Source organism: Bubalus bubalis, chromosome 5, assembly GCF_019923935.1.
Source record: "Bubalus bubalis isolate 160015118507 breed Murrah chromosome 5, NDDB_SH_1, whole genome shotgun sequence".
Classification (NCBI taxonomy): Eukaryota; Metazoa; Chordata; class Mammalia; order Artiodactyla; family Bovidae; genus Bubalus; species Bubalus bubalis.
In genome coordinates this window covers 105,794,130-105,821,865 of record NC_059161.1, presented here as the reverse complement: position 1 = coordinate 105,821,865, position 27,736 = coordinate 105,794,130, and the positions used below count along the sequence as shown (strand labels likewise).

The 27,736-nt window shown below is 49.0% G+C and overlaps 1 protein-coding gene and 1 long non-coding RNA gene across 3 annotated transcripts in view; one reads left to right on the top strand and one right to left on the bottom strand.

Moving 5' to 3' along the window:
- NAV2 (neuron navigator 2) overlaps positions 1 to 27,736 on the top strand; it is a 771,667-nt gene that overhangs the window by 250,353 nt on the left and 493,578 nt on the right. The gene's annotated exons all lie outside the window — the stretch shown is intronic.
- On the bottom strand, positions 611 to 18,059 carry LOC102404798. 2 transcript variants are annotated; one of them, XR_326447.3, is made up of 4 exons: positions 17,931 to 18,052; positions 13,078 to 13,128; positions 4,073 to 4,190; positions 611 to 746 (listed from the first exon to the last, which is right to left on the bottom strand). It is a non-coding gene; the product is annotated as an uncharacterized LOC102404798 (long non-coding RNA). The 2 variants fall into 2 exon arrangements; XR_006551339.1 differs by lacking the exon at positions 13,078 to 13,128 and having other exon boundaries at positions 17,931 to 18,059.

Genomic DNA, 27,736 nt, shown 5'->3' with positions numbered 1-27,736 from the left:
AAGCAGGAACATTATTGGCAGGTTCAAGGAATGCCAAGAAAGAGAGAGTGGCTGGAGGAGAGTGAGAAGGGAGAAGCCGTCAGTGAGAGCTTCAGAGAGGAAGTGGGGCCAGATCACACGGGACCTTGGCGGCTCTGGGAGAAACCTGGCGTTTACTCTAAGATGGAGAGACTTCGGAGGATTTTAAGCTGAGAAACATCATTGGACTTTAAAAAAAAAAAAAGATTGCTCTAGAGGTATGTGGAGGGGTGATTAGGGGCTGGGGGAGAGTGTGGTGGAGGGGTACTGTGGTGGTAAGGATGAAGGATGACATTGGCTTGAAACTTGTTGTTAGTGGCGGGGTAGTGAGAAGCAACCAGATTCTGAATGTATTTTAATGGGTTTTAAAATTATTTATTTATTTATTTATTTATTTTTGGCTGGGCTGGGTCCTCCTTGCTTCATGGGGGCCTCCTCTAGTTGCCACAAGCAGGGCCTGGGGTTCATGGCAGTGCACGGGCTTCTCACCGTGGGGCTTCTCTCGCTGCCGAGCAGGCTTCGGTAGTCACAGCTCGCGGGCTCTAGAGGGTGGGCTTGGTATCTGTGGCGCATGGCCTCAGTTGCCCCCTGGCATATGGGATCTTCCTGAACCAGGGATCAAACCCATGTCCCCTGCATCGGCAGGTGGATTCTTAACCACTAGATCACCAGGGAAGTCCCTGAATATATTTTAAATGTAGAGTTGATGCGACTTTCAGATGGATTGCCTGTAGAGAATAAGAGAGAAAGAGGAATTTTTAAAAAATGACTCCAAGTTTAGGCTTGAGCAGCTGGCAGGGTGGGGCTGTCATTTTCCCTAGTTGAGGGGTGCCATGGAAGGACTACGGGAGGGTTGAGAGGTAGGGGACATACTAGTCACTGGTGGTTTGGGATATACTAAGTTATTGAATCTTGCTTTGTGCCAAGTGCTGTTCTAAAGCCCTCAGAGGTATTGATTCCTTTGAAACTCACAGCCACCCCATGAAATGGGCACTATAACCACCCCACTTACAGGTGAAGACACTAAGGTACTGACAAGTTAATTAACTCACCCAACGTCCCCCAGTTAGTGAGTTGCTGAGCTGGGATTAAGTCCAGGCATGTTCCTGACAGTTCCACAGGACTCCCACCAGTTTTTTGAAGAGTCAAAGGGGAGGAGGTGGACAAAGGATATTTACTTAAGAAAAAAACACCCAGAGGAGACACTGACTTGCCTCTGCCCAGCCTCCCCTCCGCCCCCACACTCATCTGGATCTTTTGGCCTTTGGAAGAAACTCTTAATCCTCCAGCCCAGCTCCGTCTAAGAGCCTCTTGCCAGGAGGGTAAAGGGGCACTTCTCTGTGCTGAATTTAAATATATTTACCATTTCTTCTTATTCTGTTTGTGAAATGCTGGCTTTGTTTCTATCTGCTTCAAAAAATACACTGCAGGGAAAAAAAATGACTCGGTGGAAATGTTTAAGTTTCTGGGCCCCAAACCATTTCTAAATATTATTTTTTTAAAAAGAAAAATAATAATAATGAAAAGTGGCCTAAGCTCTGCATAGCTGAGAAGGCCTGTCCAACGGGGTGAGTGAGCATGGGCGTGTGGGGGCAGGAAGGAGAGGAGGAGGGGGAGGGGGCAGATGGCCCGTCTCGCATCCCCTTCCTGGTAGTGGCTGCCGGCTGCATCCTTTGCTTCATTTGTTTGCCTGGAAAGCACTCATGTCAGAGGCTGACTCTCTCTAAGGGCCTCTAGCAAGGACCCTGCAAAATGGGTCATTTCTTTTCTTAGCTGCATCAGATTTCAGATTTGGATGGCTTTTGGGATTCAAGGCCCAGGGCCCAGGCTGTGTAGCCTCCCCAGGACGCCCTGGGTGCACCAGACCACCCCCCGCCCCCACCCCCGGCCCACCAGCAGCCTTCTGCTCATCTTGGAGTCTGTTCTGAGAGAGAGCTGGCCGATGATTTCAGGAAATCTGCAGGCCTGGGGAATCACACCCATTCACATTGAAGCTAAAGGTTAATGGGAATGAGCGAGAGGCCTGCATTCAGGGCTGATTTTAAATTCTATAATTTTATCTGTTTGAGTTCCATGTAAGTACTTAGAGGAAGTTCAGCAGAGATCTGGGGGTGGGGGCCTTGCTTGATTAAAGAGTTGGGGATAATTTGTGCGCAGCTTCTTGGCAGCACAGCCAAGCTCCTTTGTTTGGCTGTCAAGACCCCGCACAGGCTAAGCCTGCTTATTCACTTTTTATTTCAAAAGGTCTAGGATACTGGATGCTATTATGGGCCAGGTAATACTCTGGTTACTTTCACATTCATTACTTTATTTCATCCCCACCCTAATCCTGAAGCCTAAATGTTATCACACTTACAGACAAGGAAACTGAGGCTCAGAGAGGTCACCCTGCCCCCGGTTCCCGACAAGGGCTCTGTGTCCAGTGCTCCTCGGTGACCCCACCTCAGCACGTCCATATTGCTCCTCCCAGCACCACTGTTCCAGCTGCCTCGGCCAAGCTCTGCTCTGCCCCAGCCCTGTGTCTGTGTTCCTCAGGCTGCTCCGCTCAGGCTCTGGCCGTCAGTCAAATCCAAACCCCAAACCCTGCCCCAGGCCCCTCTTCATCCTCCAAGAAGAGAGGCCACGAGGAAGCGAGAGCAACCAGATCACTTCTGCCAAGAGACGAGGTGTCCCGAACACCATGGGAGTGGGGAGCGAGGTCTCCGGCAAGGTTCTATTCTTGTCTTGGAGTCATCGTTTATTTTTACACTTTCTCAGACTAACTGCCAACCCAAAGGTGGGGAGACAGCATGGCCTTACCTGACGATGTGACAGGAAGGCAGACTCTCAGGCCTCACTCCAGATCCACTGAGTCAGACGATGCATTTTAGCAAGACCCCCAAGTGGTTCAGAGTGCGTGCACCAACCTCGGAGGTGCGATGCTCTGGCTGGTGGGACTCATGTGTGACCACGGCTTGCTTCCCAGCTGGGGAGCGGGGTCTTGCCCACAGGTCTGTCTCTCAGGAGGAGAATGACCCCTACTACTCAGGAGGTGACCCCGAGCTGCACAGTGGGCCCTTCAGCTTCTGCTCAGATAGGCCCCCAGGGGTGGTTGTGACCCCCCGGTTCAGTTCAGTCGCTCAGTTGTATCCGACTGTTTGCAACCCCATGGGCTGGAGCACGCCAGGCTTCCCTGTCCGTCACCAACTCCCGGAGTTTACTCAAACTCGTCTCCATTGGTCGGTGATGCCATCCAACCACCTCATCCTCTGTCGTCACCTTCTCCTCCTGCCCTCAGTCTTTCCCAGGGTCTTTTCCAATCTTCAGTCTAGCTCTTCGCACCTGGTGGCCAAAGTATTGGAGTTTCAACATCAGTCCTTCCAATGAATACTCAGGACTGATCTCCTTTAGGATGGACTGGTTGGATCTCCTTGCAGTCAAAGGGACTCATCCCTCACCAGATCCTGACTTCTTTCCCTGATCTCCCCCTTGTCTGCCCTTGGCACTGGGAGCCATCTCGGCCCAGAGCCGGGTCAAAATGTTTTGTTAAAACTTCCCGCTCAACTAGGTGAGGGGCTCTGCCCTTCCAAGCAGTGTGAGAGCAGCCGTCACGTGAGGTCGCAGCTGGAAGTTGACCGGCTCTGCGTTTCAGCATATCTGGCTATACTTGACCCTAGACAGCCGGCTTCTGTGGACGGTACTCCTGGCCCCAAAGGCGCGAATAAACAGGTATCTCTCCCTCACAGCTCAGCTCTTTCCCTTATCAGCCTCGGAGCCCCTAATTAATGGGTATGGCTGGGCTGAGTTCATGACTGAGGGATGAGAAAGCAAGCAGGTCTACCAAGCAGGAGGCAAGATGGGAGTGCAGATTGCTGCTGCTAAGTCGCTTCAGTCGTGTCCGACTCTGTGCGACACCATAGACGGGAGCCCACCAGGCTCCACCGTCCCTGGGATTCTCCAGGCAAGAACACTGGAGTGGGTTGCCATTTCTTTCTCCAATGCATGAAAGTGAAAAGTGAAAGTAAAGTCGCTCAGTTGTGTCCGACTCTTAGCGACCTCATGGACTGCAGCCTACCAGGCTCCTCCATCTGTGGGATTTTCCAGACAAGAGTACTGGAGTGGGGTGCCATTGCCTTCTCCGGGAGCACAGATTACCAGCTTCTTAATCACCGCGCGGAAGAGAAGCTTCGTGCCTAAAGGGAGCCAAGGATAAAAAAATAATTTGTGTGTTTGGAAAACTTTCAGCAGAGGTTCCTCTAATGAGATAATTGACCACAGAACCCTAGTCTGATTTCTTTATGATCTTTCGTGTCATTTTTTATGCTTATCAGGAGCCTAAGTGCCAGAGCTCTCACATCCCCCCGAGAGGTACCTCTCTCCAGGGATTGTGCAGTGCCTATAAAGGCATTATCCCCTTGTGTGTCCAGAACCACCCTATTCTCCCATTTTGCAGATGAAGAAAACAGTAGCAACCCCAGGGACCACAGCCAGTAGGAGCCAGTATGCAAAGGCGCAGTTTTCTGCCTCACCAAGTTCTACTACGTGGCAGAGCAAATGGGCCATTTAAGGGCTTTTCAGAGCTCCATTTATCAAAGACATGGAGTCAGCCCTTCTAGGAGAACTTGTGTTTTAACTGTAAAAGCGTAAGTGCAATTCTAAACAGCAAAATGCCAGGGAGACGCTGCCTCTCCTTGGGCCTCGGCTCCCACCTCCACCACCCTGTGGGCCCTTGTGCACGGCGCCCAGGCTGCCAGCTGAAGACCAGCAGATGTCACTGTGGAAAGCGAGCCTGAGAAAAGCAAGGCCAACTGCCTTGCAGCGCTCAGCAGTGCATGAATACAATGATGCTCTTGATGTCTTTTCAGAGGAAGGGGTGTGCAGGCCAAGTCCATGAGGCCTGTGAACTAGACTCCACCACACAAAGGTCCAATTGAGATGAGAGCATCCATTTCTTTTAGGGAAACTTGTCTTGTGTCAACCATGATCTGGGGGAGAAAAGATACCATATGCCATATGGGCAATTCCCATCTCTCTCTGTCTCTCTCTCTCTCTCTCTCTCTCACACACACACACCCTCTCTCACTCTCACAAAATCTGGCTATCCTGACACTAAGCAGTAAGAACTCTCTTGTGAGAAACAAGAGTTTCCATCTCTCTCTTATAAAGCCAGCTCTGTTAGTTTCCAATTGCTCCTGTAACAAATTACCACTAACTTTGTGGCTTAAAACAACACAAATTTATTATCTTCTGGAGGTCAGTCTAAAATCCAAGATGTCAGCAGGGTTTCTGGAGGCTGTAGGGGAGACTCTTTCCTTGTCTTTCCCAGTTTCTTTCTTTCTTTCTTTCTTTGCCTCTCAGTCTGTGGGATCATAGTTCCCTTACCAGGGACTGAATTCAGCCACTTGGCACTAAACACATGGAGTCCTAACCACTGGACTGCCAGGGAATTCCCACCTAGTTTTCAGAGGGTTCCCACATTCCCCATCTGGTGGCCCCCAACTGGCCATCAATCCCATCACTCTGACCTCTGTTTTCACCAGCCCATTTCCTTCTCCCCACTTTGGCCTCTCTTCTGTCTTTAAGGGCCCTTATGATTACATTGGAGAAGGCAATGGCACCCCACTCCAGTATTCTTGCCTGGAAAATCCCATGGACAGAGGAGCCTGGTGGGCTGCAGTCCATGGGATCGCTAAGAGTCGGAGGACTGAGCGACTTCACTTTCACTTTTCACTTTCATGCGTTGGAGAAGGAAATGGCACCCCACTCCAGTACTCTTGCCTGGAGAATCCCAGGGACGGGGGAGCCTGGTGGGCTGCCGTCTATGGGGTCACACAAAGTTAGACACAACTGAAGCAACTTAGCAGCAGCAGCAGCAGCATGATTACATTGGGTCCACCTGGGAAATCTGGGCTAATCTACCTGTTTTAAGATCCTTATTTTAATCATATCTACCAAATTACTTTTGTTGTATAAAGGAACATATTCACAGATTCCAGGGCCTCTAGAGGGTTATGAGGCTGCTTACCGCAATAGCGTAGGCCTTTGTAAAAGCAGATAACACATGAAATTTATTCATTAGTAACCACAGACATGTTTTTAGTCATTTATATTACTATAAAAGAAAAGCAAGAAATTCCAAGTATAAAAACGGGTACAAAAGTTGAAGGTGAAAGTTGACAAAATGGAAGCAGGGGAGGGAGAAAAAGAAAATGCAAAACATATCAAGACCAGGTATGTAGAAAGACAAGGAAGGCCTGGAGAGAGAGAGTATGCAAGGAGAAGGAGTGGGAGGTGGGGTGGAGAGGAGAGAAATGCGCAGGGAGACTGGAGGGGCGGAAAGGTGTTACAAGTGGAGGGAACAGCATGGACAAAGACGTAAGGACAGGATGGAGCCACAGACGCCTCATTCTTCCTGCTGCTGCGGCTGGTGGTTTGCAGATCGGTCCCCTTTGGTGGACACTGGGCTCTTTGAGAGTGGGGACTGTGTCTTCCCTTCTGGGTACCCCGAGGGCTTAGCAGAAGACCTGAGCCCTGCAAGCCTCACCCAGCCTCCTACCCATTCAACATCCATCCATCATCCATGCATCCTCTTATCCATCTAATAGGGATCTTTACCATTGTGTCTAAGATCCCTTGAACAATTGATTCTTAGCCTTGTGAGGCTCTATGTCCTCAAAGATCCTATTCCCGCTACCCTCAAAAGCTGAGAGGAAGGGAGAAGGCACAGCTCAGGCTGTCCACAGGGGCTCTAGTGCAAAGATTTAAACTCAAGTTTGGTGGTGTTGTTCAGTCGCCAAGTCGTGCCTGACTCTGCGACCCCATCAACTGCAGCACGCCAGGCCTCCCTGTCCCTCACCATCTCCCGGAATCTGCCCAAGTTCATGTTCATTGTGTTGGTGATGCCATCCAGCCATCTCTTCCTCCGACGCCCTCTTCTCCTTTTGCCCTCGATCTTTCCCCAGCTTCAGGGACTTTTCCGATGAGTTGTGACTTGGCCCTTCAAGAAGCAACTGTTAGACCCGATTTGGGGCATCTGAAGGGGAGACCCCAGCTGCAGTGCCCTGTAAAATGGGGGTTCATCAGTTCCTGGCCTGCAGGACTGCTGGAGGATGTGTGGGGAGAACTCAGTGGGGTTAGCTGCTATTCGCTGGTAGGTTTAAATTACCCATGAGGTAAACTGAGTTTGGCCTTTTATGTATAAATGGCCTTCATGATTCAACTTTATTCTAAAAAGTATTTGAGGAAGCTTAAAATATATAAGCTAATGTAAGATGATAACCTATAGGTAGTCAAGGAAGTCAGAGAAAAGCAGAAAATAGAGAGGGAAAATCAGATTATATCCAGGGCAATGAGGCCCACGGGCTCACATATGCTACCTGGATGTGGGCTACCACTGTGACTCTGAGCTTTCTATAAAATGAACTGCCTTCAAAGTTTTAGAAGTCTCTTTTTGCTTTATGATATGCACATAACATAAATATCCTCTCACAGGGAAAATGTCTCATTGCTTGGAGAGCTTTGTCACAGCCTGCCCACACCCAGCTCTCAGACAGTGGCCTTCAGTCTTTGGGAGGAAGCCCAGGGGTCAGAAGAGCAGAATGTGGGCACTTATTATTTGTAGGCCCAGCAGATGGATGGATGGATGGATAGATAGATGAATGATGGTTGGATGATAGATGGTGGATACATGGATAAAGATGGATGGATGATGGTTGGATGATAGATGGTGGATACATGGATAAATGGATGCATGGATAGATAGATAGATGGATGAATGATGGTTGGATAGATGGTGGATACATAGATAAATGGATGGATGGATGGATGATGGTTGGATGATAGACGGTGGATACATGGATAAATGGATGGATGGATAATCAATGGATGCTGAATGGGTAGGTGGATGGATGACAACCGTGGAAAGAGCCTGAACCTACCTGCCTATGTGCCTGGACATCACACACCATCTTGTCTCCATCCAGAATCAGGCCAACCCCCTCCTGGATCAGAGGGATCCAGCTGTCAAAGTTCTACAAGTGTCTGGGGTCCACCCAGTGTCTGGAGCTGAGGATGTGGATGGAATGGGAGGCTTTAGGAAAAGAGATCATGTTTTTAATCTTGCTTTAAAAATTATTGTTCTGAGTATGCCTTCTTGTTTCCTTTCCTGCCTCCACCTGTACATCAGACAGGCCCTGGGTATGGATGGGTCTCCCAGGCAATTCTGCCGTTGGCCTCCAGGCTGGGAGTCTCCTGTTGTTTGTTAGGTGATGGGGAACCAGCCATCCCATGCCCTGCCCAGAAGTCTGCCTAGTAACGAAGCCTTAATGAGGTGGAAGGGCAGCTGAGCTGTGCTTGGGATCTGAGCCTCCTCAGGACTTGGAGAGGTCACTACAATTCTCCCAGCCCAGGTTTCTCTGAGTCTGAAACTTTTCATGGCGAATAAGAGCCAAACTGCCAGAGTTGGAATCTCTGCTTCTTACTAACTGTGTGACCTTCAGCAAGTTATCACACTTCTTGGTTCCCCAATTTTCATCAATAAGCGTATTACTTACCTCCAAGATTTGTAATGAGGATCGGATAAGCTAATTCATTTGCAGCAACAGACATAGTGCCTGACCCACTGTAAGCATCTCAGTGAAAGTAATGTAAGATGGGTAAAACCAGAATTGCCTTGCTCATCTCTTAGGTTTGCGGTAATATTCATTCATTCACACAATAGATTATTGAGCACTTTCTACATCCCCCACCTGGAACTAGGGCCTGAAGGTGAGCTACCTGTCTTTGGGAGCCCTTTTGTGAAAGGACTTTGCCAACTGCAAGCTTGTACAGATAGACAGAGGACTGTGCTTCAGTCCCTGAAACAGACATCTTCAAAACATGACCAGCAGCGCAACCTTCTTCAACCAGAGTTTAGGCAGCACCCCAGTTCAGAAAGCAGTGGAAGTAGGGCGGCTCTGGCAGCATAGATGAGGGTGTAGCAGGAGGCAAATCCTGCTGGTCCGCTGGCTCTGTTCCTCTCTGCTCCAGCACCCGCACCTGGTGGCCCATAAGGCACCTTCCAGAAACCCCTTGGCTGCTCCAAGCACAGATGAAGCCCTCTGATTTGGCATGGTTTGTGTCTTTCTTTTGGCTCCCACATATCTCTCTCTCTAATGAATGTATTTTTTGAGCACTTTTCTGTTGACAGTAAAATAATGGCAAAGCACAGAGTTCTCGTATATCCCCATGTCCCCCGCCTCCAACCCCACAACCTCTCCTGTGACCAGCATCCTGCACAGGTGGAGCGTTTGTTACAATACCTGCACTGATACAACGTGATCACCCCAAATTTCTAGTTTACGCTGGGGTTCGCTCTCTTCTAAACACACTCTCTTGTTAGCTTCCTGATAGCTCAGTTGGTAAAGAATCTGCCTGCAATGCAGGAGACCCTGGTTCGATTGCTGGATCAGGAAGATCCGCTGGAGAAGGGCAAGGCTACCCTCTCCATTATTCTTGGACTTTCCTTGTGGCTCAGCTGGTAAAGAATCCACCCACAGTGCAGGTGATCTGGGTTCGATCCCTCGGTTGGGAAGACTCCTTGGAGAAGGGAAAGGCTACCCACTCTAGTATTCTGGCCTGGAGAATTCCATGGACTATAGAGTCCATGGGGTTGCAAAGAGTCGGACAACTGAGCGACTTTCACTTCATCTGTCAGCTTGATGGGTGCATTTCTGGATGCTGGCATCCAGGGGCACGCAGCTCCGTGGCTGGGCAGCAGAGGTCATGCTGAATGGGGGTGCCTGCTGTGTAGCCGTGGCTTTCCTGTTCTCCTCAGAGTCTCCATCTGGAACCTCCCCCAGCACCTTCTATATAGTGGATGCTCACGCCCTCCAGGCCACAGTGAGGATTATGGTCAGGACTTCCCCCAATCCCTATGTGCCCTCTGTTTTCTGGAACTTCTCCTTAAAGACCCTTCTGCCACTATAAAATTTTTGTTTTTAATATCCAACATGTTCCTCTCCTTTGTGACTTTTGGCCCACCTCCTGTTCCATTCCTTCATCCTCGAAATACTGCCCAGAGGAGAGACAGACTGTGGTGGAGGCACCAGATGGCTGTGTGCTCTCAACCGAGGCAAGCTCTGAATGGGCAATTCGTAGTCATCGTCTGAGATGCTGGGGCTGCTAGTGCGCACTTGACTATTCTGGCTGACTTCCCTCGACAGTAAATATATACAACAAGCACACGCATGCGCACACGCGCACACACACACACACACACACACACATATACCCTGAGGTTTTCGGCATTTAAATGGATTTGCATTCATATTCAAACTCCGCTTAGCTAACTTGCTTAAGTCCTCTGTGCCTCTATTTCCTCATCTGTAAAATGGGTACAATCATACTACCTCCTTATAGGGCTGTCATGAAAGTCAAATAAGATAATACAGGTAAAGCTCTTAGGACAATGCAAGGCACTGCATGACTATTCAGTAAATGATGGCTGTTGTTTTTGCACTTACTGTTATTACAAATGCAATATTTATATATACTATAATATATATGTATTTTATATAATATAGCATATATCTATAATACTGTATTATATTAAAATTTTCTGAGACAAGCAGTGCTGTAATGAATCAGCTCTGAAAGGGGCAGCGTTGAAGGTGGCAATGGAATGATTCACATTTCTATCACCCATAAGCCTAGTTACAACAGTTTTCATGTACTAAGTCCCTGAGATGTGCCAGTTGATGTGCTTTGAATATTATTTCACTGCATCTTGGCAAAGCAACCATTAGAGTAGGCTTGGTTTTTTGTTCTGCCTTTCAGGAAACTAAACCCATAGGCCCTTCAGCTGGAGGCTCCAGCTCCCTCCGTACCAGCTGTTGGGGGACCCTGTCCTCTGCCAGCCGCAGCCCAGCCCTTTCAGCAGAATGCTGGCCTCTCCGCCAGCATGTTCTCTGAGCTGTTTGCTTTTACACTCCCCCCGCTTTATCTGACAGCCCACACACAGCTCCACGGCTCGGGGGGCGTCTCCCCAGGCTACAGAATTTTTACAAGCAGCGCACAGTGGAAACATTGGCAGGCTTTTTTTTTCCCCTTTTTATTTTCCAAAATACAGCCCTGCACCCTGTGTGTGAGTGTCCACAGTTAGGCCTATGTGTCCTTCTTGGTGTTCAGAAGCTCAGAGCCTGTGGCTTCCGGCTGTTTATGTGTGTGTATTTTAGTGTGAGCCCACCTCTATTTACCAGTATGCCAAGAGAACCATTTCTGCCTTTCGGGGTGTGTGAGTGTGTGTGTGTGTGTGTGTGTGTGTGTGTGTGGTGTTTGTGGATCTCTGGGCTGCTCTGCCTCCCCCAGGCAGTGTCCAGAGGCTCACTTTCCCCTGCGTGTGTGTGTTTGTGAGCCTGTGTACATGCCTGCGTCTCTCCCAAGGGTGTCCAGAGACACGTGTAAACTATCCCTCACTCATGTTGTTGAGACTCTCCTAGGATACTTTGGCCCGGCCAAGCAGGGAGAGCTGGGCATGGGAGTGTTTAGTCTGGAAGGCAGGCAGGCGGGCAGCAGAGACTCCCGGTGGAGCACCCAGGCGGCAAGCCGGACCCCAGGGCCCCTTCAGAGCTCTGGATGATGGGGTGGGGGTGGGGGACGTGTTCCAGGGCCACGTCTGGGATCCACGGTGCTGGGTGTTCCTGCTTGGGCAGCGCTGGGCTCAGGATGATTCCTCTGGCCTGAGGACTGAGCCGGCTCTGGGCCAACTCCAGCCTCGTGGAGACAGGTTACTTATTGTTCTTGTTTTCCTTTTCTGGGTTTTTTTTTTTTTTTTTTTTTTTTTCAGTCCTCAGAAGAATAGATTTTCATGCTGAATTGAAGCTGGATTAGCACAGGCATATAGAAAGAGCTAAGTCATGTCCGACTCTTTTGTGACCACATGCAATGTAGCCCGCCAGGCTCCTTTGTCCATGGAATTTCCCATGACTCTCCCAGTACTGGAGTGGGTTGCCATTTCCTTCTCCATTAGATCTTCCCTACCCAGGGATCAAACTCACGTCTCCTGCATCGTAGGCAGAATCTTTACTGCTGAGGCACTGAGGAAGCCTGTATAGAAAGAGCAGGAGGCTTTGAAGTCCTGATTCTGTCATACGCTAATCGTATGATATTGAGACGGGAACGGTTACTGAACTTCTGCCTCAGTTTCCTCACCTGTGAAGTAAGTATAATAGCATTACATTGCAGACTTTTTCAGGAGCCTAAACCATAAAATCTGTGGAGACGACCTCACAGATTCTCTATCCCTTTTCAGTCCTCTTGTCTCTGAAATTTTCTGGGTAACAGCTTAATGACGGGAATAGCAATGCAATGCTATGAATTTCTAGGAACAAAGCTTTTTATTTTATGACCTAGTTGAGGGGCAGAGAGGAGGGCTTAGCTTCCCAAATGTTTTCTTTTTGCTGGCTTAAACCTTCATATTTCACATTAGTCAGTGTTCGAGGGCATTTAAGGAAACTGGAGGAGGGGGAGGATGGACTTTCTGCAGAAAGCATGTACCTGCCTTCCCAACCAGAGCAGGTTCATGAGCAGGGATCTGGGATATCCCAGGCGCATCAGCTATTAGCAGGCTGGCCATGGGGGTAACAGGTTGCTGCATTCCCTGCATGATGCTTGGACACTATTTTAGGCAGTGTAGACTCCTTGCTAAACAAGAGACAGACACGGGTCCTGCCCTCAAGAAACTTCCAGTTTCTTGTGTGGAGATAGAAAGTAAACACAGGGACCGAGGAAATGCATACTAGCTAACTTGTAGGACATGAAGTTAAATATGGGCATTGTGATAAAGAGTGAATGGTGACATGTGGGGTGCATGCATGCTTTGTCGCTTCAGTCATGTCCAACTCTTTGTGACCCCACGGATTGTAGCCCACCAGGCTCCTCTGCCCATGAGGATTCCCAGGCAAGAATACTGGAGTGAGTTGACATGTGCTCCTCCAGGGGATCTTCTTGACCCAGGGATCAAACCCATGTCTCTGACATTGGTAGGTAGATTCTTTACCACTGAGCCACTGGGGAAGCTCCGAGATGTGGGATACCACTTACAAAAGATGGCCCTAGGAAAGGCCTCTCTGAAGAGACAGCTTTGGTCCAGACCTAAAAGATAAAAAAGACAGCAAAACAAAGATCTGGGACAGGAGGCAGGGGTAGGGAGAACTTCTAAAGTCTTCTTCCTCTTCAGAGTACACGCCCAAGTCCTTACAGTAGCCAGTAAGTGCCTATGTGATCTGACTTGCTGCTCCATTGCTGTCCCCAAGTCTCCAGCCATACTGGCTCACATCTACCTCAGGACCTTTGCACTTGCTGTTTGTTCCACCTGGAGTACTCTTCCCACAGATATCCACATGCCTAGCTCATGCCCTCCTTCAAGTCTTGCTTAAAGGTCAACTTTTCAATGGGCTTCAGCCTCTCCTTTTACCCTATGCTATTTTCTAACTTACTCTGTAATTTATTTATTTATTTTTGTATTTCTCTCACTCCTGGATGATAAGAACCATAAGGGTGGGTGTTTTTGTCTGGTTTTATTTGTTGATGTAAATAAGTACCTAGAACACTGCCTGGAGCATAACAGGTGTTTAATAAATACTTGCTGGATGGATGGGTGGGCCCCTGGGGACTCAAGGCCAGTCCTCATCACTAGAAGAAGCAATTGGTACAGTCTGAGTCTCTCCCATGGGTCTGGCCATGGGAGAGCCAAGGGAGAGCCTCTCCCTGTGGTGATGGGGAGCCCCAGATTTGACATGAAGATGAGGGCCAAAGAAAAAATTAGCAGAAAAGTCCTGAGTCAAGTTGGGGAGAACAAGGATCTGAGGGTAGGTACCTGGGTGCCCCTGAGGATGATGAGAAACCTGAGAAGGGGCGAGTTAGGGGTGGGAGAGAGACAGAGATGAGTGGTGTGAGGGAGAAGTCCTCTCTGGGATACAGGAGGAGAGAGACCTATCTTAGCTAAAGCTAAGGTGTTGGGAAAGGGTGGAAAGATCCGCCAGTACCAACACGCATACCCAGACACACATGCCCACATTCTTATAATGTGGTCCCAGGCATCCATGCACAGAAGCACAGTGATGCTTCTCACCGACCTGAATTCATATTCACCTCTGCTCCTTACTCCCTGTGTATTCTGGGGTAAGCTACTTAACAGATCTGTGCCCTGTGTCTGATCCAAGGCTAAATATTCCTTACGTCACAGGAATATTGTCAGGGTGATAACTTCATTATTAAATACATCGGCTTTGAAATCAAGTCCAAATTCAAATCCTGGTTTCAGTTTTTATGAGCTGTGTGTCCTTTGGAAGGTGACTTAACCTCTCTGATCCTCAGTTTCCTTAATTGCAAAATAAGACTAACATCAACCTTATAATAGAGTTATGGCTATGAAATGAAACAACCAATGGAAAGTAGAACATATGCTGAATCTGACCTGAAAGGACTCAGCACAAGGCCTGGCACGTTGTAGATCCTCACACGCAAAAGGGGTGCGTGAAGAAGGCCAGACTGGCTGAAGTGTGTAGGATCGGCTAAGGACCAAAAGACTCATGTGTGTGCTGGGCCAGGGCTCTGTCAGCTTGGGGTCCATGCTGGCCATGGGAGTGGAAGGTTTTCTGTGGTGAAGTTCCCTGGTCACGGGCCATAGGAGCTACAATTCTGACCTCATCAGTACCGGAGAAAGGAGGCAACTTGTGCAGAAGACAGTGTGCCCTGGACTTTTATGCAAGGCCTTTTCCCAAGTGGAGGGTTAATCAGAATTGTCTCCAAGGTCCCTTGCCACAGTGACCGCCCACCTGTTTCCAGGGCTTTCAAGAGGGTAACTGGGAGAAGAAGGAAGCCTGGTGAGAGAGGGGCTCCTCCTGGGGTGAGGAGGAGTCTCCCATCAGGCTCCTGTCTGTGCCCTGAGGATGGCGGCCAGATGGGCGGCTCGTCCTGCCTGCAGGGTGAGAGCTCGGGCTCCAGAGACGGGGAACCGAGGTTCCCATCCCCCCAGTGCCTGTGTCATCTGAGACGGGTCCCTTAAGCTGAGCCTCTTTCCTCTTCTGCAAGTGAGATAATGGTAACTCGTGGCCATGGAGGCCGTGGGGAGGTGGAAATGAGTTTACTCCTGTGAAAAGCTCTGCGTGGGGCTGGCGCAGGGCAAAGGCCATGAAAATGAACGAGGGTTCCTTTCGTCATGCCTGGGGAGGGTCTCCTGTTGCTGATACCCTTGGAGCCGGTGCGTCTCCCTCCCACTCTGCCCCTGGGGTTTTGGCTCCCTGGATGCTTGCTGTCCTGGTCAGGAAGTGCCTTGCAGCCCGAGGCAGTCGGGGAGTTGGACTCGTCAGGCGGGAGAGGCGCCAGTGGACATTATGTTCCTTCCCAGGAATGGGAAATCGGGAATGTTCCTGGGCAAGGAACAGGGCTCTGGGGCGAGCACGCCGGGAACATCCACTCCCCCTCCTGTGGCGCTCCGAACCTCGCTGGCCCTGCTGGGCCCCGTGGCGGAGGAAGACACGTCACAGGGGCGGCCAGGCCTGCGTGGGGCCCCTGGTGCATCTGTGCACACCCTTGCAGAGTATTCAGTCCCACACGTTCACAAATAACCCACAGCCCTGCACACACACAATGACACACTGACAGGCAACCTCAGATAGGTGTTCGTAGGTCCACACCCGCATGGCTACACGCTAATTTCTATTCACTTGTACACATGGAACCCACAGGTGCTGAAGTTCCGGCCCCGTGTGCATGCACTGGCATATATACACAGGATATAATAACTTAATCATTTCCATCATTTACCCACACTCATGGCTTCCCAGGTGGCTCAATGGTAAAGAATCCGCCTGCTAATGCAGGATACACAAAAGACACGGGTTTGATCCCTGGGTCAGGAAGATCCTCTGGAGTAAGAAACGGCAACCCACTCCAGTATTCTTGGGACAGAGGAACCTGACGGGCTATAGTCCACGGACTTGCAAAGAGTTGGACACAACTTAGCAACTGAGTATGCACTCATACCCAAAAATACACACACTTTTACCCGCACAATCATACAGGTGTTGATACCCATGAATACACAGGTGACTGTGCATACCATAATTATGCACGTGCATGTAATTCCACACACATGTAGCCATGTACACCAAAGTCCCCTAGCCGTTTAGCTTTCTGGAAGCATCCATTACTATACTGTCCAAATACAACAGCTCAAGCCCTGGCACTGCGGCTCTGACCAGCGCCCTCTCCCCAGCATCGCCAGCATCAGCTGCTCGCTCCACGGTGCAGCAGTCTTCCTGGACTTACTCCAAGCGCCTGAGGCCAGGACCCTCCTTCCAGTGCCCATCTCCATTCCCAAACGTCACTGCCGTGGGACCTCGTGGCCACCAGGCTTTTGTGGAAAATAAGAGTGGGCAGAAAACAGGTCTTTTTACCCAGAAACCAGGTGACAATCCTCTGTCTCCGCAGAGTACACTCCCTGCCTGTTTGGGGTTCTGTTTTCATTGCCTCTGCACACCCCTCTTTCTCATCACTCTGAGTCCTTTCCCCCCAGCCTGTACTCATCAGACCTCTGCAGCTCTCAGGGATCTAAGCCCAAGTGTCCCTTTAGACAGAGTAATTTAGTCCTCTCTTGTTTCTCCTTCCCCTCTCAGGCCAGGAACCAAAGAGGCCCATTAAGACATTTTCCTAGACAACAACAACTACTACGCTAACAATCTTAGTAATAAAGCTACGTCAGAAAAACTCCTCTGAGTTAACTGTCCCTCTCTCCTAAAAGGCAGAGTAGCTTCTGTGTTTGATGTTAACGGTATTTTTTCTTACATGGACATCACGCGCATATACATACACACACACACATACACCCAGCTTTGAGGAATTAATTTCCTTTTTCCTGCTCTACCCCCCACTTCCCCCTCCCATCATCAGGACAGTTGATGGAAAGGAGGAAGCTGAGTCCCCAAAGAGATCCCAGAATGGCAGGGGCGGGACGGTGGGGAGGGCAGGATGGAGAAAGCTCCTGGTAGGAAGTGGGGCAGGAAAGACTGGATGGTCCCAGTTTTGGAAGGCCCCGTGTGTTCACTGAATCGTACTCTGCACTTCCCTGTCTCTCTGCCTTCTCTCTGCACCCTGGTTTGTGAGGCAATCCTGGCGCCCCTGTCGGTCTCCCCAGCTCTTTGGGAATTAAGGCCCATGTTTTCCCAACTTTGGGTCTCAGATATACCCACACAGCTTAGTGCAAAGAATGCTCAATAAATTACATATCTTTATCTTTACTTCTCTGTATCTACATATCATTAATATTTATATATCTATATCTATCTACATAGTAGTTTAGAGCAGAAAAATAAAAGCTGCCTGGCCCAGCCAAAAATCCTTGGCCTGAACAGCAGAAAGCCTGACTTCTGGTTCTGCCTCTACCACTCCCTGGCTTTTTGACACTGAATAGATCGTTTAGTTTCTCCAGATCTCTCATTTTTTGTGTGTGAGGAGTTGAAAGAGAACGGTGGTTTTCAAACTGGATTCCATGGAACCCTAGGGTTCCAGGAAGCTGCCATGGTAGGAGCAGGGCAGGAAGAGAAGAGGGCAGTGGCCGTCGGGCAGGCTCTCACTCCTGGGAGTGCAGCTCCTCCTGGCTCTTTGTTATCTACTAAGTTTTCACTCAATTGCATTTAAACAAAGGGTCCTATTGTTTACAAAAGAAAAAGTTTATAAAGCACTGGCCTAGATGCTCTCTGAGGGCTTTTCCAGCTTTGAGGAGATAGGATTTCTTGTCTATTTCATCCCAGAAAGTGCCCTTGTAAGGAGAAAGCAAAACCAGTTCTTTCTCTCTGGGTTTAGGGCTAGTTTTCCTTTTGTTTCTGGAGTCACCACCCACTTTCACCTCCCCACTAAGACTAGGAAGTTCATATCACACACCCCCACCTTACCTCTACTTCTTCAGACAGCAAATGAGGACCCTCCCAGCACTAAACTCTCAGGGTTTTAACAAGACACTTGTATTCAACAAGTGGTGAATGCAAAGCCCCAGCATAGGAGGTGGTATCTGAACAGTGACCTCTGAGCGGTGGCTTTGGTGACGGCCAGCGTCCCAGGAGACGGCTGTGTCCCTGGGCATCCTGCCTGGCTCGTGGCTGGGGATGGCAAGCTGGGGGTGCAGACTGCTCCGTGCTGAGGAATCAGTGTGCTGTGAGGCATCTAATTAGCCATCATCTTCCCAGGAGACAGCTCAGTTGTGTAATTGTTATTTCTATATTTTACACACCCTCCATCAGCAAGAGAGACTCGGGCCAACCCTTTACCAGCTCCATTGTTTGTTTGCCTTCCAGCTGTGCCAATTGCCCCCTTCTCATCTTTCCATGGCTCCCACCCACCAGGGAACATGCCTGCTGGCGGGCAGGGTAGGGGTGCAGGGAATAGCTTTTGCATGTGTCTTTAAAGACCCATCTCCAAGACCAGCACACTGAGAGCAACTGTGTTGGCTGGATTTCCTGTCTGGCTCGGAGGTGGGGGTTGTCCGTGACGGCATACCCTCCATGTGCCATCTGTTCGTAGGCAGAGACGTGATGTGGTGTGAAAGATACTGGGTTTGCCATCAAACAGGAGCCATCATTTTCTAGCAATTTAATTTACCTCTCTAAGCTTTGGCTTCCTTATCAGTTAAATGAAGACCCCAATACCTTGTATCATGAGGCTATTGCAGGCTTCTGTCCTTCAACACATATTTATTGGGTTCCCCTGGATGAAAGAATGTTTGTGATAGGGCTTTGCAAACTGAAAAGTTTGCTGTCTAGATAGGAGTTGTTTTCATCATTGCAGTCTGGCGTTGATTATCGGAGGAGCTTTTATCAGATTTAGATTATCCAGACTCATTACTGTGAGATTATCAGACTAGCCAACCTCTCCCCGCCTGCTGTCGCCTGTTTTAGTAGTTTTCATCTTGGTCAGTCAGAGACGCTGATTCCTTGGAGGAAGCCCAGTAGGGAGAGACTACATTCTGAAGCTGTTATTGATGGCAGTTTTTTTCTATTCCATTAGGATATGCGTTTGACCTCTTTCTTACTTAGAAAACAGAATGAGCAGTGCTAGGCTAGAAACCATGGGTGCTGTAAAGAGATACAAGCCCAGGTCCCTGACTTCCACACACTCCATGTAAGTGGAAGGCAAAGATCCACGTGCTGTTTAGGAAGCACCATTTCTATGAGCAAGGCACTTTGCCAAGTACGATAACCCATATGCTTCTCATCCAAACCTGTTAAATGGATATTATTAGCCCCACTTTGCAGATGAGAAAACTGAGGCCCAGAGATCTTGTCACTTGTCTAAGGCCACACAGCTAGTAAATTCTACAGCCCGAAGAAGCCGCCTGCCTTTGACACTGGCCTGTGCGCCCTGTGTCCGCCTCCTGCTCTAGACTCTGAGCTCCTTGTGGGCAGAAGCTGTCACTGTATCTGCTCATCACCATGCCCGGCAGAGGCCCCTCCTGAGATGCCGGCCCCTGAGCTAGCTCATTCTGTACCCCCAACTCCTCCCAGCCTCTCCCCACACACCTCGCCTGCTCGTCACATCCCAGAAGGACTTTGGCCTTCCTGGTCTCCCTGCCAGCAGTTCAGGGCCCTCTGCTCAGCTGCCAGGTTGCTGAGGCAAGTGAAGGCTCTGACCGGGGCCTGGGGCTCCTGGCTGTACTCCTGGATCTGTCTCTGTCTCCCCAGACAGAGGGGGCGGTCCCTGGCATTCAGGGCCCCGGGCCCTCACCTGCCAGCAGGGCTGGGGGGATGCTCAGCCCGCCAAGCGGCTGTGCCGCTCGCAGCTGCCAGTGAAGATGGAGCCCGGGAGGCCTGGTCAGCGGTTGCCTGGGAGTTGAGAAATGTGCTGGCTCCAGCCTGGCTCCCTCATCTGAGAAATCAGGGGAACCTGACCCAACAGCCCGCTGTTTTGTTTCCGCAGTGTCTGGGGCAGCTGCGCAAATCAGGCCTGCCTGACAGAGCCGGGGCCAGGGAAAAGCAGACTGCTCCTTCCCTCTCCTCTGAGGTCCGTGTTCAACGGATCGCTGCCAGGGGAAGCATTCTGAGTGCTCTGCTCGGGCCAGGGCTGATGTGCAGGGGCCAGGTCTGAGGCGTCATGGAGCAACCAGGCGTGTCTGGCTTCGGCCTTTGTCCCCCTGAGGTACGTTGGGAGGATCCCTGCTCAGAATTCCGGTGGGTCTGGTTTGGATTCTTGCCATGCTGCTTGCAGCTGTGTGCCCCTGGACAAGTCCCTTGACTTCTCTGAGCTAAATGTGGATAATAGTAGCAAACTTAGAGCATGGCTGTCAAGATAGACTCACTGCAATAATATATTTAAATTGCCCAGCACATAGTAGATGCTTCATAAAAGTACATTCCTTTCTCCTTCCTCACCAGGCTGAGGTTTCCTGACTTTCCCTTGTCCCTCACCTGTGTCTACAGCACAACAGAGAACCCAAAGCTCTGGCTTCTATATCGACCACTATCCAGAAGTCTTGCCTTGTGGGTTTTCCTATGACCTGGGCTGCTGCCCACATTGCCCCACATTGTTCTCAGCACACATGTGAGGAAGGCAGCGTTATGTAAACATATCAGTTATGATCACAAATCTATATGTGATCATTCACAAACCTATGTGATAACTCACTCCATTGATTCATCCATTTATTAAAAAACAAAAAACAACCTTCACTCAACTTTGCCTCTGAGAAAGGCCCTATCCTACACCCCAGGATAAGACACAGTCCCTGCCCAGGGTCTACTAACGGGAAGAGTTGAACAAGTGAAGAGAGAAAGAAATTCCACGGGCTAGATACACCAGCAGAAGCAAAGCACTGATTTCTAGGACACTTCAGAGATGAGTCCTCACTCAGCTTGGAGAACTAAAGTAGTCCTCCCAGAAGAGGTAGTGTCAGAGTACTGAAGGATAATTAGAGATTTTCTAGGCAGAAAATTAAGGGACATTTTCAGGGAGAATTATTACAGGGAGAGAGAGTACGCACACACAAGCCTATTGGCTAAGAGAACGTGCCCATATGTTAGAGTTCATGAAGTGCTACAAAGAATTTTCAAAATTTCAGTGATTTCATACAAGGAAAGAATGTTTCTTGCTTATGCAATGGCCAGCACTGGTATTCCTGGCCAGATGGTTCTAGATGACTCTCTTTTGTGCAGTGATTCAGGGAGGCAAACACTATCCGTTTCTGATTCTGCCATCCTTTATAGCCTCAGAATCAGCCACTTGTAGCCATGAGCCCAGCAGGGGAACGAAATGACTTTTGGTGAGTACACAGTAGTACCTCCATCATCCTGCATGCAGAAGTTCTAGGGGCTAAAGAAAGTTGGAACAAAAGCTGAGCGACAGGGAGTGGTGAGATGTGGCTGTACTACAGACAAGACCAGAATGTGTGGGTGATATAGACAAGCTCAAGAGTTTTGATTTTTATCCTGAAAGTTGTGCAACATCATCAGAGATGTTTAAATGGGAAACTGCCATCATCAGATTTGCTTTTTTAGATGAACGACTCCAGCTGCAGGGTGGAGGATAAACTGGAGGGAGAGAGACTGCAGGCAGTAGAACCAGTCAGAAAAACATTCTAGTAACCCAGGCCATCTTCCCTAAGGATGGGTGAGCAGTGGCGATGGGGAGGGAGAGAGAGTAATGTTGTCCTGAGAGGCAGTCTGGGTCATGGATTGGAGTCTGCTTTGCAGCAAAGCTTCAAATAGCTTTTGGGTTCATGTCTAGTGCAATAGCTAATTGAACCTCATGCTCATGAAATTACAGTCAATACAAAGCAGCTTATTTGAGCTCTGTGTTTCCACAGGCCTGAGTCTCATGAGTTAGGGACCTGGTCAATAGATGTGGTGAGTGCAATTGCTAGTTTTCGGAGAAATTAGAAATGGTGGTGGTGTTCTCCGAACATCTATGTGTTTCTGTTTTGCACTCTTTTCTTCATGTCTACTTCTCCACACATTTGTCTCCCTTAGAGAAGCAAGGATGTCCCTAAGTATTCATGGGAAAATGGAAAGGGGCCCTGCGTGTGTGGCTCTCTATGTTCCCCGTCTTCCTGACGGCCCCACATATAATTCAGGGTGTCCAGGAAAGGACCCTACTGGCCACACGGTCTTGAGCCCAGGGGGCTGCTAGCTTGCCTCACACTGTGAGAGAGAAGGGATTCAAGTCTCTGCAGGCAATTCTTTGCTTGGAATCTTAGGCAGTGAGTTCTATGATCTTTAAGTCTTCTTTCACTTACTCAGAAGGATGCTGGAACTTCGGGCTACCTTGCAGGTTAATCTACACAATCTAGTTGGTCCACATACACTTGGTATGTAGACCCACACCTCGTGAGATGTGGCAGTGAGTTTCCTCCTAAGGGAGCTTCAGTGCCAGAAGTTGAAAATATTTAAGTGGGCCAGATGTGCTCCCAGTGTAGCACAGCAGTTCCGAGTTAAGACTTCCACGAAGGAGCTAATGAAAGTACCTCTGGGTCTCTTTTTCTGCTTCCTTCGAGAATTGAGGTGTGGTCTCTGGCCATTTGAAGGACCACCAACTTCTTCCTGGCCTGATCGCTAGCCTCTGTGTTCCCTGACTACTGGCCTTGCCTGTGCTTTCAGTCTCTGCACGCTCTCTTCAGCCCCAGTTGACCTCTGTGCTTGCAAACCCCTGACGCCTACCCTCCTCAACATTTCCTGCCAGCGCTAACACGTGCAAAATGTTTTGAGGTCCTTCATAGCTACTGGCGGTTTTCTCCTCTTGGTTTTTGGTGACTTCTTAGGTTAGACTAGTAAACCGGTTTTTCTATCAGATACAGATTTCTGACTAAGTCATTATTCCTGTAATTTACTGAACACTTACACAAGCATTCTATATATGTTGTCTTATTAGATCCTTAGAATAACTATGGGAGGTGCACTTGTAACAGACACTTACAGGATAGTCTGCCTGAAGCCTCTTTTTCTAGGAATCCCTTTCACAAATCCATACGATTTCAGTAGAACCTACTAGATTTCTATCTAGCCCCTCCCCTTCGGGCCCATGTGATTGATCCCAGGGTGAGCCCTTGTCAAAGGCTGGAACAATCATTCCCTTTGGTGGGAAGTTTGGAACTGGGACTGGAAGAAGAGAATCTGTTTCTCTCGCAGAGTCTGAACAGTAATAAGCAGAACAGCGGGCCCTTCATAGCCGTGCTTTCTACCGCATGAATCAAAATAGCAAGCTTTGAGCTTGAGAAAGCAGAACTGGGCAGAAGCAATAATGCGGTATAGAAAAACAGATATGGTAGAGAAAGGCCAGAATTCAAAGGCTCAATTTGCCAATTACTAGTTATGTAGTTTAGATCAATAATACAATACTAATGCTAGTATTATACGATCCAATATTATTGAGTCCTTACTATGTATCAGACACCATTCCAAACATTTTACGTGCAGGCTTATCTGTCCTCACAACAACATAAGATGGTTTCTGTTATTAATCCTACCTTTTTCCCATGAGGACACTGAGGCCCAGCATGATTTATAATTTGCCCAAACATACACAAGTGGTTGGGGGCATCTCTTGAGCCTCAACTTCAGCTCAGTTCAGTCACAGTCGTGTCCGACTCTTTGTGACCCCATGAGTCTCAGCATGCCAGGCCTCCCTGTCCATCACCAACACCCAGAGTTCACTCAGCCTCACGTCTATCGAGTCAGTGATGCCATCCAGCCATCTCATCCTCTGTCGTCCCCTTCTCCTCCTGCCCCCTATCCCTCCCAGCATCAGAGTCTTTTCCAACGAGTCAACTCTTCACATGAGGTGGCCAAAATACTGGAGTTTCAGCTTTAGCATCATTCCTTCCAAAGAACACCCAGGGCTGATCTCCTTTAGAATGGACTGGTTGGATCTCCTTGCAGTCCAAGGGACTTGCAAGAGTCTTCTCCAACACCACAATTCAAAAGCATCGATTCTTTGGCGCTCAGCTTTCTTCACAGTCCAACTCTCACATCCATACATGACCACTGGAAAAATCATAGCCTTGACTAGATGGACCTTTGTAGGCAATGTAATGTCTCTGCTTTTCAATATGCTATCTAGGTTGGTCATAACTTTTCTTCCAAGGAGTAAACGTCTTTTAAATTCATGGCTGTAGTCACCATCTGCAGTGATTTTGGAGCCCAAAAAAATTAAGTCTGACGCTGTTTCCCCATCTATTTCCCATGAAGTGATGGGACCAGATGCCGTGATCTTCATGAGCCTCAACTTACTCATCTGGAAACAGAGTACTGGCCTTTGTATAGAAAAGTGTTAACGTAACAGTCTGAGACTGCCATCCTTAGCAAGTTTTGTTCACAAGGTTGGCCCTTGTCTGCTGGATTTCCAGAGGGTTCCTACCATTCCCCAATAAGGATGGTACACTATGCCTGAAATGTTTGTGCAAACAATAGGCTTTGGCTTGAGGCCCCCTTGACACAGCTCTCCCTCACGTCTGTTATATGAAGCAGAGGATGTAGTAGACTCAGTACTTTGCAGAGGGTTTGGTCACAGGAGCACCTGTGAAATGCTTCAACCCTCTGTGAGCAGCCCCATATGGAGGGCACAGCCTCCGTAGCCCCCTGTGAGGCCCCTGGAGCCCTTCCACCACCACTGCTGCTCCTATTTTTAATCCTCCAACAATTGCACTTTAGGATTGGCAGCCTATGCAGAATGGCAAAATATTTCTAGATGTTTCATCAACAAAGGAAGTATTTATTTTGAGAGGTTTTTCCAGTTTTTAATAAGGTTGTGCATGGGGAGGACACTTTCCGTTGCTATATTTTTAGGTTAATTCTCTGGGAAACTGACTGCCACAGGCCCGGTGACGTGGAGGTGGCTCAAACAAACCCACTACCGGCAACAGAGGCCTTAATGGTCTCCTGCTTCCTTTGACAGTGTGGGAAATGGAGGTTCGGGCGAAAGTGATTCCCTGGGTGTCTCCCAGGAGGCCCAGGGCCACCTTCTCCACCTGTGCCAGTGAAGCTAGGTGACCCACCACCTACTGGCCTTGTATGTGAACAGGATCAGGAGTGATCCATGGGGAAAACGTGGAGAAAAGGCTCAACCGTTGGGATCGCCTCCTAGGAACCAGCAACAGGGTGTAAACATTCAATTCCATTCAGACCTGGTTGGCAGCCAAGGGATGGCTTGTCTGAGTTCAGCAGGGCGGCGGGGGAAGAAGGAAAGTGACTAACGGCCTCCTGCTCACTTGCCAAAACCTGTGTGTGTGTAGATGAAGCCAGGTCTGTAAGTGCCAATAAGAAAAACAGAACCCATTAAGCAGGTAATTGAATTCAAAAACACCATTTGGGCTTTAAAACATCTAAATGGTTCAGGGCAAATTGAGACTTGGGGGTTTAAGTTAGACAGATAACAAATTCCATCTCATAACTCAGTCATCTGGAATGGCATTCCCTAAAGCAGAGCTATTAATAGTAAGTGTTCCGGGAATAAAGATCGCTTTGGTCAATAAGTTTAGGTAGTGTCCTAGTCAACCAAACTGAATGGATATCTTTACTCTAGGACTTCTCAGACAGAGCCTGCTCATGCATATCATGCAACTCCAAGAGAAGATTACAGTATAGTATTTTAATATAGTGTATACATGTATGTTTTATATATATGTATATATACACATAAACATAATACTTTACATTATTATACACAGCATTCCACACTTCTTCACCTGAAGATTCCTCTTCCCATGCAGTATCTGATGGCATCATTTTTTCAGAGCCTGCTTTGGGAAGCACAGCTCTGGATAGAGTCACCCGTTCCCTAGGCCTAAGAGAACATTTTAGGATAGAAAAATCATTCTGCAAGGGAAAAGGCAAGACTGAAGGGACAGAGTTTGGCCAGTCCAGTTCTCTGGGCCACGTGGCTGGGTTGTAAGCTAAGGAGTACAAATGTAAGGCTCAAGAAAGATGGCATCTCGACATCTGGTCCTTTGGGGATTCTCTGAACCTGGATGTGTTACAGTCCAGAACCCACACCCAGGTGCTGACCTTATGAAGGGACACTGTGGCAATGAGGTCACACCAGGTGGCCCTGAGCAACTGTAGACACTAGGGATTTGGGGCCTGGGAAAAAAGATGGCCCAGGACACCATTAGCACTGCCCACAGTTCTCTAAAGTCCCCCCCTATGGAGGGGGGCTTGCCATTGCCTCATGACCCTAAGGGAGGAACATAGCCGGGGCCAGAGTTGAGTGCTTTGAGAGGCAGTGTTCAGCACCACCCAAAGGAGAGCTCTCCAGGGATTGTTGCTGTCTCTCAGGCCATGGGCAGGCTGGATCCTGTGCTAGTTGATACTGTCATCTGGAAGCAGGGGCTGATGACCTCCCGGTGGGGGCAGGGAGCTAATGCAAACTCCGGATGAGAAGTGATTCTGAAGGTCTCTCGCAACCCTGGGGGAGAAGGCAACGGCAACCCACTCCAGTACTCTTGCCTGGGAAATCCCATGGATGGAGGAGCCTGGTAGGCTACAGTCCATGCGGTCACGAAGAGTCGGACACGACTGAGCGACTTCACTTTCATGCACTGGAGAAGGAAATGGCAACCCACTCCAGTATTCTTGCTGGAGAATCCCAGGGACGGGAGCCTGGTGGGCTGCTGTCTTTGGGGTCGCACAGAGTCGGACACAACTGATGTGACTTAGCAGCAGCAGCAGCCCAACCCTGGGATGTTTGACTCCAGGTAATTCAACTTTATCATATTGACAGATGACAGCGTTCTCCAAGCTCCTTACCATCTACCTTCAAGTTATCAGCAGGGCCATCTCTTCTACCTACAATCCAATTTCCAATCCATCTATTACTCTCCAACTCCACCGCCACTTCCCCAGTCATCTTCTGCCCAGAACACTCTAGGAGCTCTAGGAGCCACTTAGCAGGTTTCTCCACATCTACTCTTGTCCCCTTTTAACCCGTCTTACAAAGCAGTCAGTGAGTTAAGACTCTTGGAAGAAGGGCTAACTCCTCACCGTGACCCACAAGACCCTTCCTGAGCTGGCCTAACACCGCCGGTCCATCACACCTTGTCCCGCTCCCCCTTTTGCTTACCAGGCTGCAGGCTTATTAGCCTCCCACAACTGCAGCAGGCTCTCACCTTCTGACCATGTCTAAAACACAGGATTCTCTGCTCTTCCCCTGTCTGCTTCCTACTCATCCTCCAGGTTTGGGCTCAAATGTCACTTCATAGAGGCTTCTGTGTTCACCCTAAATAAATATAGCCATAAACATAGCCTTCCATCCTCACCGCCTCTGCTCACTTCTCTTTCACAGCTCTTTGTCTATTTCTTTCCTAGCAACTACAACAATCTGAAGTCTAATTTTTATTTCCTGTCTCTCCTTTCCTGATGTATCTGTCTCCTCCCTTCTTCCCATGTCCATCTCAAACGCAAGCCCCCTGGGGGGAGAAACCTGGTCTTGTGACATGTATTCCCAACTGGAACAGTGCTTGGTGAATTGCAGGTACTAACAAACCTTGGCTGAAAAAATGACTGAATCAGTAACCACTTTATGTTTGTTGGGGGGTGGATCGGGTGTCGGGGGAAGTGTCCTCTAGAGTTAACTTCAGGTAAAGGTCTCACTTTAGGTGAAGGATGCAAGCTGTGAGGAATCCCACTGGGTCTCCTTCATCTCCACATTCCCACGAGGGGCTGGTCCCTCCAGACCTGCCCCTCTGTGCCTTCCCTGCATGGTTCAGCCCCTCCTTGTAACA